The following is a 14,906-nucleotide window of genomic DNA, read 5'->3' as shown; positions in this document are numbered from 1 at the left end:
TGAGCCACGGGCACCACCACACTGAGCAAGGCAAGGGAGGTGAGCCAAGGTAAGGCCGAAGCTCAGGAGAAGCAGAACGACGCCAAGACCAAGACCACAAAGAGCAAAGGGGACGAAGCGGACCCCCCGACAAGATCCTTGCCGGGAGGCGGTTCTAGCAAGCCCGACAAGACCCTTGCCATGGCAGCTCGCCCCACACCTACGGAGTGAGTCACCCTTGAGTCCACTGCCCCCATGGGGCAAGGATTCGGGAGACATCCTCGTGGTGGCATGCAGATCTTTGTGAAGGCATTCAAGATCAGATACACCCTTTAGAAGACGATGATCCTTGGCAGGATCCCAGCCAAGGAGGACCACATGGCCCCCGGCAAGAGCCTTGCCGGGGGTGACAGCAGGCGCCTCGGCAAGACCCTTGCTGGGGCCCCAGCAAGGCCCTTGTCGAGAACACCCATAGGGCCACCATCAGGCCCATGCCATTCAAACCTCCACCACCGTTCGCATGCAGCTGCCGACCCAACCAACTGGGCAGGCACCTGCGTGGCGGCATGTAGATCTTCGTGGAGACCCACCACTGCGCCACCTCAGCTGCCTGCCTGCCTACATGGCACCGCGGGCGCCGCTGGCCAGGGCGCGTGTCGACACGAGAGGGAGCGGCGACGGACGAGACAGGGCTCTCCCCCCGTCCCCGATAAAGCAAGGACACCTGGGCAAGACGCATTAAATGCGCCTTGTCATGTAATGCGAGGGATAACCTCGCATCACTGTTCCCTTTCCACCTCCTGTGTGCCACTGTGGCTACCCCTTTCCCTATAAAAGGAGGCCCGAGGCGACCAGGAGAAGGATTCGGCTTTTTGGAGCTCCTCGCGCCCCATATCTAGCTCAAGAACATAGATATACAATCCACCAAAGCAGGAGTAGGGTTTTATGCATCCTCGCAGCCCGAACCTGGATAAATGAACCGTGTGCTATCTGTTTGATCCGCTCTTCTCACGACCCCACGCCCCACAACCGTAGTAGGGATTCTTGTGATCCTATAGGTGTCGTTCATCACCGACATCTTTGGCGCGCCAGGTAGGGGGCGCAGTTGTGTGAATCGGCTTTAGCAGTTAGTTCGACGCTTCTTCATCATCATGGCGCCCAAGAAGAAGACAATGGTGGCGGTTGGCCCATCGGAAGCCGGACATCCCGTCCCGACGCGGGCGAGCAGCGGACCGGTCGCAGAAAGGACCCGGGGCACCGTTCGCGAACACCAACACCGTCCCAGCAGCCGGAGTTTGGGAGGCGGCGATGTTCGTGCGCCTGGTAACGGGCCGCATGCCGCCAAATCCAAAGACGGAGCCAGGCCCTCCGCGGGTGGCGCGGGGCCTTCCAAGATTGCTACCGCCCCGCCCGAAGGCGATGCGAGGGCCTCCAAGACTCCCACGCTGGCACCGACGGCGCGCTCCTCTCAAACGGCGCGCGACGAACGGCGCAATCACGCCGAAGACCCCGGGCGTCACCGCGGGAAGAGCCCCGAGTGCCACTCTCGGGAGGTAGAAGACCTGTCCGCTCGCCGAGGCGCTGGTGAAGATGGCATGCGACCACGAGGTCATGATAGAGCTCCTTCTGACATGGTCAGAAGTCGAAGCGCGTCGCGATCCATGCAGGTTTCGCTGCCACCAACGCCAGCAAAAGCCCTGGCGCGCGCGTAGTTGCTCCTCGATTTTCCTCCCACTACGGGGAAACTCGACGAATGGAGAGCCACTATCCGAAGCCTTGTTGCGGTGGCCAACAAAGACGATCCAAGTCCGGTGGAGCCCCCGGGTCGACGCTCCAACGGAGTCCCACGCACCAGTGTCAGGAAAGCCGGCGGCGCCGCGATCACAGTGCACTTACCTCCTCCTCGCCCGGTACCACGGACGCCAGCCCGTCGTGACGTTGCGGGCGACGAAATCTCCATAGCGTCATCCTACCCGCGGACCCACCGTGACCAGCGCCAAGTCCTTCGGGAACGAGAACATGAAGACGCTCGAACCACTATCGAGCGCCGGCGCGGAGCGCGCCACCAGTCAGACAGGCGAGCAGGGCCCGCTGTGAACCACTCGGCACCGGAGAGCCCTGGAGGCCTACCTTACGAGGTAGGCTGTCCGGCTTTTACTCGTGAGCTGCGGCAGTTCCAGTGGCCCACTCACCGCACCTTTAAACCTGACGTGGGCGAAAAGTACGGCGGCAAGACCCACCCGTCCGAGTTCCTCAGCATTTACACCATTGCGATGCAAGCTGCCGGAGCCTGTGACGATAAGGTGCTTGCGTATTACTTTCCGTTGGCTCTTAAACCCAACGCCATGTCATGGTTGATGCACTTGCCGGTAGACTCTATTTCCTCCTGGTCGGATTTGTGCCATGAGTTTGTGGGCGCCTTTACTGGAGGCCACCAAGCCCATGGCCAAGCGAGCGACCTGCACGTCATTCCCCATAAGGGAGGCGAGAGTCTCCGCAAGTATATATAGAGGTTCAGCCGGATACAGTACAATATCCCTGATGTTCACCCTGCTGTCATCATCAGCGCGTTCCATCAGAACATGCGTAACCGCAAGATGCGCGAAGAGCTGGCAATGAACAAGGTGAAAGATGTAGCAGAACTCTATGTTCTTGCTGACAGATGTGCCCGGGCTGAAGAGGGAAGGAAGTACCCCGGCAAAGACGCCGGCGTGGAAACCGACTCCTCAGATGAAGATACTGCCGCCCCGGTGAAGAAGGGCCGGCGCCGCAACAGGAAGCGCAAAGGTAAAGTTGTGCTTGCCTTCGAGGGATCTGATGACACCGGCTCCACCAAGAAAACCAAGGCAGATGACCCCGGCAAGGAAATTGCCGGATGTGTCGCCTGCCGGGCCTTGGCGGTTGCCGAGAAGCCAGGAAACTCTGACAAGCGATACTGCAAGATCCATCGCACCAAAGGCCACGCTCTCCAAGACTGCCGACAGGTTGAGCTCCTCGCTAAGAAGTAGAGGGCTGAATATGAGAGGCGGGACAAGGAGAAGGGCCAAGATGGTGCGGAGGGGTCCGGCTAGAAGCGTGATGGCCAGGCGGGCCGTCGCGGCAAGGATAAACAACAGGAGAGGCCCGCCCGGGGCCGTGACAAAAAGCCAGAAGACGACGATCATGAAGAGGACGACGAATCCGGCAACCAAGAGTTTCAGAAAGCTACAGAGGCCATGTGCATCGACGGCGGCGCCTCGCTGCATACTTCTCACCGCCAGCTTAAACAGTGGGCGCGAGAGATTACATCGGCAGAGCCGTCGTTTGATGCCCAAAGGCCGCTGAAGTGGTCCAGCACACCTATCATTTTTGACACTGAGGATCACCCTGATCGCACTACTGCGGTTGGGTGCTTGCCATTGTTGGTTTCACCAACAATACGCAACCTCAAGGTGACAAAGATGCTAGTCGATGGTGGGGCCGGTCTGAACTTGATCTTGCCTGCCGTGATCGAGAAATTGCAGATTCCTGATGGAGACCTCGAAGAGATGGGCACGTTTCAAGGGGTCAACCCGGGAAGAAGCCAACCTAAGGGAAAGGTCACGCTGCCCGTGACTTTTGGAAGCGACCTGAACTACAGGACGGAGAGGATCGTGTTTGATGTTGCCAAGATCCCCTTGCCCTACAACAGGATCCTTGGCCGCCCAGCGTTGGCCAAGTTCATGGCGGCGTCACACTATGCCTACAACATCCTGAAGATGCCAGGACCTGTGACGATCATCACCATCCCCTCCGATAAGAAAGATGCGCTGATTTGCGCTGACCAACTATACCAGCAAGCAGTTGCAGCAGTTGCCGCCACTAGGGCACTTGCTCCTGCCGCTGGGACCCCGGGAGGGAAGAAGAAGAAGACCAGTGAGACCTCGGACACCCACTCCGGCAAGCGCACCTCTTCGGAGTGTAGCGCTCCCGTCGAGGACGTGCCAGAGAGCTCCACCGGCGGAAACAAGAAGCCCAGGGCCATACCGCCGGGGACCAAGAAGGTTTCTGTCAATGAGGATGGCACGGGAGGAGCTTTCACCATAAGATCCACCCTTGACGACAAATAGGAAGACGCGCTCGTCACCTTCCTGCGGGCGAATGTCGATGTGTTTGCATGGCAAGCTTCCGACATCCCCGGCGTTCCCAGGGAGGTGATTGAGCACCACCTTGCTGTCTGTCCTCATGCGCGGCCCGTCAAGCAGAAGGTCAGAAAGCAAGCTTTGGAACGACAAGAGTTCATCACAGAGGAGATCCAGAAACTGGAAGCAGCGGGTTTGGTAAGAGGAGTGCTCCATCCAACGTGGTTGGTCAATCCGGTCGTAGTGTGCAAGGCTAATGGGAAGTGGAGGCTGTGTATTGATTACACAGATATCAATAAGGCTTGTCCTAAGGACCCCTTCCCGTTGCCGCGCATCAACCAGATTGTTGACTCCACAGCTGGGTGTGATCTATTGTCATTCCTTGATGCCTACTCCGTCTACCACCAGATCTTCATGACAAGAGAAGACGAAGAGAAGACAGCATTCATCACCCCATGTGGTATGTATTGTTTCATACGGATGCCTTTCGGGCTGAAGAGTGCTGGTTCGACGTTTGCGAGGGCGGTCCAAATTGGTTTTGAACCCTAGCTCCATAGAAATATGGAAGCTTATATGGATGACATAGTGGTCAAAACCAAGGACAGGGAAACCCTCATACCGGACTTGCAAGAAACATTTGCAAACCTGCGCAAGATCAATCTCAAGCTGAACCCTGAGAAGTTTGTCTTTGGCGTCCCATCCGGCAAGCTTCTCGGGTTCTTTGTGTCACAGCATGGGATAGAGGCCAATCCGGACAAGATCAAAGCTATAGAGCAGATTGAAGCACCCAAGCGAATCAAGGATGTGCGTCGGCTTGCTGGTTGCGTCGCCGCCATGGGCAGATTCATTTCCAAGTCTGCCGAGCGCGCCCTTCCCTTTTTCAAGATCCTGAAAAAGGCGGGCCCGATGGAGTGGACGCCAGAAGCCGAAGCAGCATTGCAAGATTTGAAGAAGTACCTCTCCTCTGCGCCGATACTGGTTGCACCTAGGCCACAGGAGCCATTGCTACTATACCTGGCGGCAACGAACCAGGTGGTCAGCGCCGCACTAGTGGCGCAGAGAGAGGTTGGCGACGAGGTAATGGCAGCAACAGAGCCCAACACCACCAATGCAGAGACGACACGACCAGTTGAAGTGCCGCCGAAGAAGAAAATGATGCAGCACCCGATCTACTTTGTCAGTTCCCTCCTGCAGGGAGCTAGATCAAGGTACTCCGGCGTGCAGAAACTGCTCTTCGGCCTTCTTATGGCCTCGAGGAAGCTGTGTCACTACTTCCAGGCACACGAGATCAATGTCATCACTCGCCTCCCTCTGCAACGGATATTGCACAATCCAGATGCAACGGGAAGAGTTGTGGAATGGGCACTGGAGCTGTCCAGCTTTGGCCTCAAGTTTGAAAGTACTTCGACGATTCAGAGCCGAGTCCTGGCGGAGTTCATTGCAGAATGGACCGCAACACCTGACGAAGAAGCCCAAGAGACTGCTCTCCCCGGCAAGGAGGCAAGTTGCAGTTGGATCATATACTTTGATGGAGCTTTCTCCTTACACGGCGCCGGGGCTGGCGTACTGCTTGTCGCGCCCACCGGAGAGCACCTCAAGTACGTGATCCAGATGCACTTCCCCAGGGAGGTGTCAACAAACAATACGACAGAGTACGAAGGGCTGCTTGCCGGTCGTAGGATCGCGGCGGACCTCGGAATCAAGAAGCTCATCGTCAGGGGCGACTCGCAGCTCATCGTCAAGCAAGTCAACAAGGACTACTAGAGCCCGTTGATGAAGGCCTACATCGATGAAGTGAGAAAGCTGGAAGAGCGTTTCGATGATATACAGGCTGAAAACGTTCCCCGAGCGGAGAACGATATTGCCGGTTACCTGTCAAAACGCGCTGCCCTCAAGCTACCTGTGGAACCAGGTACCTTTGTGCTCCAGCTAACTCAGCCATCCGTTGATCCATCAAAAGAGCAGAACAAGAGGAGGAAATCAGGACCCGGCAAGTACATTCCCGCCGAACTCCCCGGAGCCGCCGGCAAGGATGTTGCCAGGGACACTAAGCCCGCCACGGGACGGCTAGCTCCGGCACAACATCAAGCTCTTGCCGTCGAGACAGTCATTCCTATAGTGGAGGAAATGCCTTTAGTCCTCTCCATCGGGCCCCAGGCTCCAGCGTGGACACAACATACCATCCGATTCCTCCAAACAGGGGAACTTCCTGAAGAGCAGGAAGAAGCGGAAAAAGTAGCCCGTCGCTCTACCATGTACCGGTTCGTCGATGACGTCCTGTACAGAAAGAGGCCGAACGGTGTGAAATTGAAGTGTATCCCTCGGGAGGAAGGACTGGAGCTGTTGGCAGAGATACACAAAGGCATATGTGGATCCCACATCGGGTCAAGGGCCCTTGCCGGCAAGGCATTCCGGCAAGGCTTCTTCTGGCCCACCGCCCTCTAGGATGCGACGACACTAGTCACCAGTGTGAAGCATGTCAGTTCCATTCAAAGAAGCTTCATCAGCCAGCTCAAGCCCTTCAAACCATTCCTCTCTCCTGGCCCTTCTCGTTCTGGGGGCTCGACATACTGGGCCCTTTCCCCCGCGCTGTCGGGGGCTTTGAGTACTTGTACGTTGCAATCAACAAGTTCACAAAGTGGCCGAAGGTGGAGGCAGTGAGGAAGGTCACAGCTCAGTCAGCCGTCAAGTTCTTGAAGGGACTAGTGTGCCGTTTTGGTGTACCCAACAGGGTCATCACCGACAACGGTACACAGTTCACAAGCCGCACCTTCATGCAATATATCCAAGACCTCGGCAGAAAGTCTGTTTCGCTTCTGTTGCTCACCCACAGAGCAATGGTCAAGCTGAGAGGGCAAACGCTGAAGTACTGCGAGGATTAAGGACCAAGACCTTTGACAGGCTGCACAAGAGTGGAAGGCGCTGGATTGATGAGTTGCCGATGGTTCTTTGGTCAATTAGGACGACACCAAATCGAGCCACCGGCCAGACACCCTTTGCCCTGGTATACGGGGCAGAAGCAGTTCTCCCCACTGAACTCATATACGGGTCACCTCGAGTGCTCGCTTATGATGAGCTTGAGCAAGAGCAACTGCGGCAAGATGACACAATGCTCCTTGAGGAAGATCATCTTCGGGCGGCTATGAGAGCAGCACGCTACCAGCAAGCCTTGCGCCGCTACCATAGCCGCAAGGTTCATGCCCGAAGCCTTGAGGAAGGCGACCTTGTTCTTCGGCGCGTTCAATCGGCCAAGAATTCCAACAAGTTGACGCCAAAGTGGGAAGGCCCTTATCGGGTAATACGAGTCACCGGGCCCGGCGCAGTCCGCCTGGAGACTGAAGATGCCGTTCCGGTGAGTAACTCCTAGAATATTGAGCATCTTCGCAAGTTTTACCCGTGAGGCGCGGCTTGCCGGGCCCCCCGGCAAGCCACCTTTTGTACAAGTATTGCCGATGATGCATGTAACCCTTTGTACAAAGCCAGGCGCAGACCCTGAGCCCAAATAAACGAAGCGCTGGTGCCCTAAGTCATAGCATGCATGCTAGGTCGAGTCTCGTCCTTGGTTAGGTTTGATAGTGCTTAGCAGCGACTAACCCCTAGCTTAGAGGTCGAGTGTGCGTCTCTTTGTCTTCTTTGGTTCACAGGACACATGGATATCCGTGCCAAACCTCTTGGGGAGGAAAAGAGAAGAGGGACAGACCAGCATCTAGACCCCGGCAAGCCAGTATTGCCGGGGGATGCAAGAGCAAAGATTCACCCATGGCAAAACAGAGTTGCCGGGGGCTACAACTTTAGATAAGTTCTTCATCCCTTATCATGCATTCCCTTATGGACTGAGGTATGTGAAACCTTGTTTTTCCTAAAGCTGCCGTGCTCCCCTAACTCTAGGCCCCAGGGCTCGTTCCTGGGGCCAGGTTTGGTCGTAGTCGCGGCAGCGAGAGGATGAAACAAGGAGCCTGAACCCACCTCATCCCTGCCTCCACCAAAGGTGTGAGAAAGCCCGAGCGAAGTGGGGAGACGGCAAGGCCTGTTGCCGGGCAAGGAAATGTTTGTCTTAAAGACATCAAGGATTTACTCCTTGTCATGGGTTCTACCCACAAACAAATGACCCGGCAAACATCCCTTTTTCATTAAAAACATTCCACTCAGGTACAGTCCATAGGGAATGAAAAACATGAATAATGGGATTACAAGTTTTAAATTCAGCTAAGGCCCGAAGGCTTACAAACTAAAAAGAGATAAGGTGCCCGTAATCCCTTTCTTGTCCCTCTCCTCAGGAGGCAGGTTAAGGAGATGAAAAGGGCAAAAGGGGCGCCTAGGCGAGCTACGGGCGGCAGAAGACACCAATAGAACATCTCGGTGGCCGTCCGAGGGCTGGACGGTGATGGCGGCGCCGGAAGTAGAGCTCGAAGACGAGGCGGCAGGACGTCAGCACGCGTCGAAGGCGTCGGTGCCCGCGTACTCCGACTTGACGGCCTTGCCGCCCGCCCTCTTCCTCTTCCGCAGCCTCCCAACGCCAGCCGCCCAAGGAGACGACCCCGAGAAGTTCAGGGAGCCGGCGACGCGGATGATGGGGTCGCCGGTGCCGCACGGAGCGACACCCGACACCTAATCGAACCTGTCATCCTGCCGCCTACTAACCTCGTCGTCGCTGCCGCTGTCCTCCTCGTCACTCCCGCCCGAGGAGGAGTCTTCACTATCAGAAGAGCTCTCCACGCAGCACCTTGCACGGGTCCCAAAGCACCCGAAGACCTTGACGGAGAGACGGCCACCCTCCATCAGCTTAAAATGGAGAGTGAGACCCTCCGTCAAGCGGTGGATATGGGCAAACGTCTTCCATCCCCGATAGAGATACATCATGTGAGGGGCGGGGAAGTCGACGAGGGCCCGCGTGCCACTGATCCCGCAGCCCCTCATGCGCAGCCACAACGACTCCGGTGGATCCAGCTCCATCTCCCACGCGAATGAAGTCGGGAGACGAAGGCGACGGCGAGGCGGCCGGCGCAGCCTGACGAAGAACTCGCAAGGGTCATCCCCAACATGGCTCTCCACGGGGGGAGGAACTGCCGACGGAGGCAAGGCTGGCGCGCCGCCCCGTCCTCCTCTTCCCCGAGCGCCTCGGCCTCGCCCACGGCCTCGCCCCCTCCCCCTTCCCCTCACGGCTGGCTCTGCCGCCGCGGGTGCAGGGGAAGAAGGGACGCGTTGTCGAGCGGCGACCCTCGCCGCCACCGTTGAAGGACCAGGATTCCCTCTCTCCATGACGGATGGGAGGGGGGAGCAGAAGCTGAAGGAAGGAGGAGATGAAGGAATGTGGGACGCCATCCCCCCCGTTATTTATAAAGGAACGGAGTGGGGGCTTGGCCGCCCCGCTCAGCCAATCAAGACACGGAAAGCGCAGGGAACTGGAACCGACCCGCCGCCCCAGCCCGCGGCGGCCCGGTTTCCCGCCTCCACCATTCGCCACCCCAAGCGCATGAAAGCCACGTTGCGGGCGTGTAGGACCGAGGCAACGGGTGAGGTGACCTCTCCCCACCCCATGATCATGGGGAGTGGATGCCTTGAAGACCACGCCCCGGCCCCGTTCAGTAAATGGGCCGCGCCTCCACGCCTCCCTCCGTTTATGGGGAAGGCGCGAACCGCCTCCTTTACTACGATGTGACGCATGCATGCAGAGCTCAGCCCCACGCATGCCGCCCACGTCACACATGCCTCCCCACACCGCGCCACGCGCGGGAAGCATGGGAAGTGCAACGCACGAAGAGACTTACCGCGGTAAAAACCGCCCCGCCTGCCCGCGCACCGTTTTTGGGCCTAGCCCAACGACACGATTGCGCTTACGTGTGGCCCAGGCCCGGGGGCTCCTGTCGGTGTACAAAAAGAGGGGCACACTTTCTGTACCCCTATAACTGTGCACGGGCAGTCTAAGCCACGGACACCACCACACTGAGCAAGGCAAGGGAGGTGAGCCAAGGTAAGGCCGAAGCTCAGGAGAAGCAGAACGATGCCAAGACCAAGACCACAAAGAGCAAAGGGGACGAAGCGGACCCCCCGGCAAGATCCTTGCCGGGAGGTTGTTCTAGCAAGCCCGACAAGACCCTTGCCGTGGCAGCTCGCCCCACACCTACGGCGTGAGTCACCCTTGAGTCCACTGCCCCCATGGGGCAAGGATTCGGGAGACATCCCCGTGGAGGCATGCAGATCTTTGTGAAGGCATTCAAGATCAGATACACCCTTTAGAAGATGATGATCCTTGGCGGGATCCCAGCCAAGGAGGACCACAAGGCCCCCGGCAAGAGCCTTGCCGGGGGTGACAACAGGCGCCTTGGCAAGACCCTTGTCGGGGCCCCGGCAAGGCCCTTGCCGAGAACACCCGTAGGGCCACCATGAGGCCCACGCTAGTTAAACCTCCACCACCGTTCGCATGCAACTGCCGACCCAACCAGCTGGGCAGGCACCTGCGTGGCAGCATGCAGATCTTCATGGAGACCCACCACTGCGCCACCTCAGCTGCCTGCCTGCCTACATGGCACCGCAGGCGCCGCTGGCCAGGGCGCGTGTCGACACGAGAGGGAGCGGCGACGGACGAGACAAGGCTCTCCCCCATCCCCGATAAAGCAAGGACACCTGGGCAAGATGCATTAAATGCGCGTTGTCATGTAATGCGAGGGATAACCTCGCATCACTGTTCCCTTTCCACCTCCTGTGTGCCACTGTGGCTACCCTTTTACCTATAAAAGGAGGCCTGAGGCGACCAGGAGAAGGATTCGGCCTTTTGGAGCTCCTCACGCCCCATAGCTAGCTCAAGAACACAGATATACAATCCACCAAAGCAGGAGTAGGGTTTTACGCATCCTCGCGGCCCGAACCTGGATAAACGAACCGTGTGCTATCTGTTTGATCCGCTCTTCTCACGACCCCGCGCCCCGCAACCGTAGTAGGGATTCTTGTGATCCCATAGGTGTCGTTCATCACCGACACATATGAAAGATGCAACTAATACCGCACTGCATATACTAAAGGTGTCTCGTCATGTTGATTGATGCGGGATACAAAAAAACAATAGTTTTATGTAAGGACATGCTTAATAGACATATGTACTATGTACTAAATACAGGAAGGCATGTCACATTAACAGTTATAATGTATAAGCTAAGCAGACTAGCACATGCAGTTTAACCAGATTGGAAGAATTACAATCTAGACACCATATGCAACATGCAACCACATATCACGCTGCCAAGTTAGAGCAAGCACCTGCGATGCTAGTGTAGGGGAAATGCTGTAATCACCTACAGAGCTACGTTCACTATCTTCATCTAGCATTTCTGTTTCTTCAGAATCATGTTGGGAGGCTGACGCTGCATTCTTTAAATGAGGAGTAGTCCCCTTGCCTGCCTGCCTCGTCATAAGTGATTGATGAGGGATACACAAGAACATTAGTTTGCTGTAAGAACATGGTTAATACATAGATGTACTAGTATGTACCAAAAACATAAAGGCATGTCATATTCAAAGGTATAATGTGTAAGCTAAGCAGATGCAATTTAACCAAATTGGAAGCAATACAAGCTAGACATCCGGCTGGAGTGGTGAGCATGATCATCTAGGACCTGAGAGCCTGGTGGGAGGCGGGCTGCTTCGCCACCATCGCAGCTTTTTAGTTGGCTTCCAGGTGATGCCTATCTTTGCTGGGCTTGTCACTGGCTCGGCCAGTGCCCTGACTAGCAATTTGTCTTCTGGTGCTCACGGGATGGTGGTTCATGTAAAAAATATCTTTCCTTATCTTACCGACTTCGGCCTTTCGAATACAAGCTAGACACCATATGGAACATGCAACCACATATGACACCGCGAAGTTAAAGAAAGCACCTGGGATGGTGGTTCATTGCGAGCGAGGTCATCAACTCCAGAGCTACGTTTACCGTCTCCATCTGCTGACACTGCACCCTTTGTAGCGCTGTAACGTGTCTTGCCTACCCGCATACGAAGCTGGAGCGACTTCTCTCTTCTATTTTTGGCTTCTCTCATGGCAGCAGAGTCTGAAATACCCTTGCATAAAAACACAATAGTGAGAGTAAGGGTGAAGTGTGTGCAGAACTAGTGCACTGTAAAAGTAGCAGATAGCAGGTGGCTGAAAAATAAATGACAGGAGACATATGATAGCTCTACAACATTGCATGGCAAACAAAATTAGATTCTACTCCGTATGATTTTGTAATATATGAGCACAGGAAATGCAGGTACTCCTCCAGCACACCACCACATGTGGTCATATCTAAGATAATAGTCGACTGAAAATAGATAGGTCAGTCGATTTTTTTCATGAACCGTCCGATCTATAAGGAATGGGCAGATGACCTTCGTCTACCTCCCGCCAGTCACTTTTGACGATCTTTCTTGAACCGCCAGTGACCACCGACCTAGATCCCTGCCTCCGCCGCCCCGCCCTCCCATCGACCTCACACCACCGCCGTGCTTGGCAGCGCCCCAGGCCATCCCTTTAATCCTGGCCGACCTCCAGATCGGGCGCCAGTAGCTCTAGGCCGCACATGCCCCTAAGATAAACACCAAGGCGCTGCTTCCCCGGTGTAATAGGCGTACTAGCGCCTGTTATGCCGGGGAATGCTTCCGTTAATTGGGAATTAACTGGCCAGAAATTGAAATTCAGGGGGGCGACAGACCTCTAGCCAAGGTGAAATAGTATATGAGGAGAAACCTTGTGCATCGCGAGTTACTAGGAACATCTAGTATCAAGAAGAAGCGGTCAACTAGTGTCTTCTGTGGGATGAATACCGTGCAAGCAGAGACGTAAGATTTGCAGGAATAAGGGAAGAGGAGTACCTTTTTCGGTTGTCGGTGTGGTCACCTCCACATGTCGTGCCGATCTTCTTCTTTTTACCGGGGAAACCGATGTTCTGGAGAGTGTAGCCTTGGACGAACCCATGGCCAAATTGTTGACTATGTTGCCGTGGCCGTATGTCAGCGGAGGGGAAGCAGATCCGAGGCGGTGAAGGACGGTGTAGCAGGAACAGCTCCAGTGCGGTGGAGGGTGGTGAAGTTGGAGCGGCAACGGTGAGGCGTAGGACGGCGTGGTTGAACTGGCTCAGGTACAGACGGCTCGGCCTCGGCTTCAACTACTAGCCGTGGAGGGCGTTGCGGTTGAGGTTGCGGTGGACGACGACGTCGGGGTATCGGCTCCGGCGTGATGGAGGAGGGCGGCGGTTGATGGGTGGGATGGGGTGGCGGACGGAGGACACCGGGGTTTCGCGGCTGGTGGAGAGGTAGTTTTGGCGCCCACGGAGTACGAATGGGGAATCGTACGGGTGGGGGGAACCATGTTTCGGCCTGGAACGCGCTTGTTTTTGGCTTTTTTGAACAGAAGATGGGACGCGCTTGTTTGAAATTTGGGGAAAGTACAAACTTTGCCCCCTCTTAAATTTTGGACCTACTGCGGGTCGGGGGTAGGATGGTAATCCCAGGTGTCCCAAATAGTGGGCGGGAGCAATTTCGGCCACACGCATGTGTGCTTAGGCGACCATTGTGTATGAATGTTTTTCGGATGCGGTTACGTGGCGTCTAGATGAAGCTACAAACCTACCCCGGTTTAGACCTTTGGGCGCCGGGCCGGTAGGTTTCACGGGTCGAAGTTATTGGAAAAGTAATTTCCTTGTACTACCAAACATTGGTCTCACGCAGTTTCGGGTGAGTAGAGGCTCTTCTGGCGCTTCGTTCGAAATTTTGAAACACAAGCATTCACGTTTAGAGTACTCTTGAACTATTAGGATTGACCTAAATAGACAACGTTATATTTGACCTTGTATGTTTGAAACCTCATTAAATTATCTGCTTCTTTTTGAAATTTTGACACTTGAAAATCTTATAACTACGATTATTTTGGAATGGAGTAGCTAAATTTGAATCTATTTTGTACACGACTACATATGCTATTATGTACAAAATCAGAGCAAAGATTGGTGCCCCCATAATTTAGGTATGGTTTACAAATGCCATGATATCAAATTCAAATAATTGAATGGACTTCATGTTGAATTCGATTTTTTTAAACCACCTTAAGTTGAATTCAAATGTATGCTAGTTCATAGGAAGCTATTTATAATGTCCATTGTGTAACTTTCGTATGTATAATATGCTTTACACACACAACATGAACTATACTCACGTTTATATTCGATTGCTAAAGTGATGCATTGTCTGGACTTCAAAATACTAACTATGTGGATCAATTGTGTCGAATAATAACATAGACATGCTCAAATTCGATAGAATCTAGATGTCTGATGGATCAATGACCGCTCCTTACGCGGATTGCAAATATCATGATCCCATCCTAATATTTGGATACAATTTATATATTTAATCAATGTGTAGAGCAGTCTTTTACGTGTAGTTTCACTCTCCATCGGTGGTCTCTCACACATGCTCACACACTTTCTCCCGAGGTGTCTTTCTCGCACACATGCTCTAGATATAACCCTCCCTCCCTCTCGCAACCATTTACAACTGTTTCCACTAACCTTTATCACAAGCACTCTTCCTCTCGCAAACATACACACGCACAATCCTCATTGACCCTTTCTATATACATGGACCTACCTACATGTCTCATGTACGCACATTATCTTTACGCCTGTCTCTCACGCATTGTCTCACACCTCTCTTCCTAATCGACGAGTATGATTCTAGCAGAGCATTCTGTAGGATGCCCCTTAAAGTTAGGTTGGATGAATAGTAATATCATAGATAAAGGGGTTACCTTAGTCCGAGAACCTAGGGTTACAAATCCTAGCCGGCTTTGTCAGTGGACAC

This window comes from Triticum urartu, chromosome 3 (assembly GCF_003073215.2).
Source record: "Triticum urartu cultivar G1812 chromosome 3, Tu2.1, whole genome shotgun sequence".
Taxonomy (NCBI): Eukaryota; Viridiplantae; Streptophyta; class Magnoliopsida; order Poales; family Poaceae; genus Triticum; species Triticum urartu.
The sequence above is the reverse complement of the archived record's forward strand: the minus strand, read 5'-3'. Positions refer to the sequence as shown.